Raw genomic sequence first — 4,043 nt, forward strand, 5'->3', positions numbered from 1 at the left:
TAACTCAAATGTGCTAAGAATGATCCAACACTATGATTTCAAACTCTACTCCCTAACTCCAGCAACTCATGTAATTCACCAATCAAAGGCCTCATCTTGGTAGATATATGGGCTAAACTACTGTAAGACTTCCGCTTAGAGCATCAATACCACATTAGCTTTTTCAGTGATACTTTGTATAATGCAATCATAATCCTTCGCTATTCTACCCATCTCCTTTGCCTAAGATTAAGATCACGTTATCAAAGATGTATTTGAGAATTTTATGGTCGTGAAGATTTCACAAGTCTCACTATACGTATAATGCCTCTAGATTTTCAAAGCAAAAATTATCATAAAATGTATTTCAAATCATGAGTTGATAATTCATGTGCCTTTCAATCGACGAGAAGCATATGCAATAACTCGCCCATGCCGCATCAAACACATCCTAAACCAATCCTAGAAGCATCACAATACACTACATAACCCTCGATCCAAATGGAAGGGCTAACATCGTGCATGAGTTAAACGAGTCTTAAGCCTCAAAAACTTTTTCATAAGCCTCTAACCACTGAAATTTCACATTCTTCTCGTACAACTTAGTTAAAGGTGCCGTACACAGAGAAGTATTGAACAAACCGCCTATAATACCGCTAAACCCAAGAAACTACGAATCTCGACACGCTTGTGGGTCTAGGCCAATGAAGCACCGCCTCAACTTTCTTCTTATTAATGCACACCCATCCTTAGATATCAGATGGCCTAGAAAGCCACACTATCTAACCAACTCACATTTTGAGAACTTGGCATATAGCTTGTGTTCTAGTAAGGTCCAAGGACAATTTCAAATGTTGCTCATGCTCCTTTTTACTCTTTGAGTACACTAGAATGTCATTGATGAACACTATAACAAATTGATCTAACAAAGGCTTGAAAACTCTATTCATGAGATCCATAAAATCGGTTGGAGCATTGGTAAGACCAAAAGACATTACAAGAAATTCCTAGTGTCCATACTCTAGTCCTAAAGGCCGCCTTGAGTATGTCTTCTTTCGACTCTCAATTGATGATACCCAGATCGAAGATCAATCTTGGAAAAATACATTGCACCTTAAAGTTGGTCAAACAGGTCATCTATGCATGGAAGAGGATACTTATTACGCACAATCACCTTATTCAATTGCCTATAATCAATGCACATACTCAAAGACCCATCCTTTTCCGTATAAATAACATGTACACCCCATGGAGAAATACTAGGCTAATAAACCCCTTATCTAGTAGGTCCCGCAACTGCTCCTTCAACTCCTTAAGTTCGCGGTGCCATACGATAAGGTGGCATATATATGGGCTCAGTTTCAGGAACTAAGTCTATCCCAAACTCTACCTCTTGCTCTGGGGGTAAACCTGATAAATTTTCTGGAAACACATCACGAAACTCCTTAACCACTGCAATATTCTCCAAACCTGCACCTTCTACCTGAACGTCTCTAACATAAGCTAGATACCCCTTACACCTCTTTCGCAATAATCGGCTAGCACTTACTACTGAGATAAGATTACTAGAGGCTATACTGCGATCTCCCTAAAATTAAAATTCTGCCTCCCTAGGAATTTTAAAGAGTACAACTTTATTATGATAATCCAATGAAACGTCTTAAATAGCTAACCAATCTATGCCTAAAATCACATTAAACTCAAACATATCCAAAGAAACAAGATTGTAGCTAATTCCCTATCTCCAGTGTGAACTATACATATACACCATATCAGTGTCTATTACAGATAAAGGATACTCTAACAAAGTAGGCGGTGTACTAAATATCATGGAAAAGTATGGAGAAACAAAGGAATGGTTGTGCCCCAGTCTTAGCCATAGGCGTCTGTTCAGATGTCTGATTAATAGTTTGAGTTGGTACCTCCCTTGTTGGATCAAGGTTTGCACCATTAAGACCCTTTGCCCTAGCTCTCCTCTTACGTTTAACAGACTCAGGCACCTATTCATTTTAATAAACAAGTATTAAATATGAAAATGTGAGCCAAATTAAGATAGGTGAAAAAGTACGAAGGACGCAGATATCTAAAGCAATGATAAACTGAAAAGACGTTAAGGATCCTATGCTCCGCAAGTTTACTAGACCTCAATCGAGCTCTGATACCAACTTTGTCACAACCCAAAATTCTGAACCGTGACCGGCGCTTAATTTAAGTATTCTTAAATCATGCAAGCCTTATCAGAGTATCTTGAATGAATATATTGTCACTTACTAATCCCAAAAAATAGACAAAGTCCAAATAAATAAAATGCTGAATAAACATCATAAATATACCATGAGTAAACTGCGGAGTCTCTACATATTTCAAAAAAAAAACTTAAATTGTTCAATAAACTAAACTAATTATTAGCCCGAGAAAATATGAATTCGGGCATACCATGAGAACAAATTAAAGATTGTCCTTCTCTAGAAAATAGACTGAATATTTGGATCAATTACAGAATTCTACTGATCTGAAATAGATAACAGACAGAGAAAACGTGGTTTGAGCTAAATGCTCAGTGAATGATAATTATAGCATACAACTAATAGTAATGCATGACGCTTGGTTAATTTCACAATAAATTTTCTATTCAAATAAATCATGCTCATGCTATCAAATCATTAATAAAATAATTTCATAAAACATATATATAAAAGAAATTCATTCAATAAAAATTTTATGGTACAGTGCACCAGGGTGATGATACCCCACATCACCAAAGGCCAGATGGTAAGCGCGCTACCAGATATTAGATACCTTCCTCCTCCTTCACAGATATCAATGCATATGATACTAATGCAAACCATAAACTGCAATGATGCATGACTCGGAGCATGCAACCTAATACCGTGATAGTCTACACTTGGGGCTGTATAATGTAAACATCGGGCATGGTACCAATTCAAAACAAAAAATCAATTTGTACAAATCAGTCAAAATCAACAAAAAAAATTTCAGATAGCAAATAATAACTGATAGTGCAATTCCAATAGTTTATTTCAATAAATCGAGAGAGTCAATAAGATCAAATAAATCTCAAATAAATTCAGTGTAACACATCATTAAATTTAATAGTCAGATGTCATTTAATATAAAGACACTAAAGGCCTATTCCCGGAATCCTAATAGCTCTAATGCAGAGATAATTGACAAAATCAATTATTTAATCAAAATTGAAATAAAATTCAATAAAAAAATAAAACTCTAGAAAATCACATGTAAAAATAATTGTTGAAATACTGATTTAAAATTTCATTTAATAACAAATTTAATACTAAGGAATTTTAAAAGGGACTAAAACGATGCCATGTACTATAATTACCACTCACCTGAAACCTCAAAAACAATAGTTATACTCAATGGAAGAGAGACAATTTTAACTGACAGATTGAATATTCGAATCTCCTACACACCCAAAATATAAAAGAAAATATTAAATAATAATAAAATAAAATAGCTTATATATATATATATAGGATGAACAGATGGATGACGACTGGACGTATGGATGAGGACAATTAATGGACGTATGGACGAGGCTCCCCTCTCTTTTGTATATATATATATATAATCTGAATTCAAAGTTTTTGTCTCATAATAATTATTATCAACTCAATTCAATACCAATGGTCAAGGAAAATAAATAAATAAATAAAAATAAGTTTCTAAAGTAGTTGTAACAAAGCAAGGAGAGAAAATAAACTCAAATTCACCCCTTCTTGAACCACGAGGGAGAATTTTTAGCTTAAGAACATAATCGAAGGCTTATGAATTGAGAAATAAAATTTAAGAATTCTTCACACATCGATTATAAATCTTAAATTTATATATATATATATATATATATATATATATAGAGTATTTGGTAGAAAAAGAAGGTGACAAACATGTTTTGAAAGCAAAATTTAGTGTATGATGATTAGGTGTACATATTTCAAGAGTTTTATTAGGTGCAGAATGGGATAAGAGTTATTATTGAACTGGTTGTTCAGACATGTATATAGATTTAATTTCAAAAATAA

The sequence above is a fragment of the Hevea brasiliensis genome, chromosome 9 (genome assembly GCF_030052815.1).
Source record: "Hevea brasiliensis isolate MT/VB/25A 57/8 chromosome 9, ASM3005281v1, whole genome shotgun sequence".
Classification (NCBI taxonomy): domain Eukaryota; kingdom Viridiplantae; phylum Streptophyta; class Magnoliopsida; order Malpighiales; family Euphorbiaceae; genus Hevea; species Hevea brasiliensis.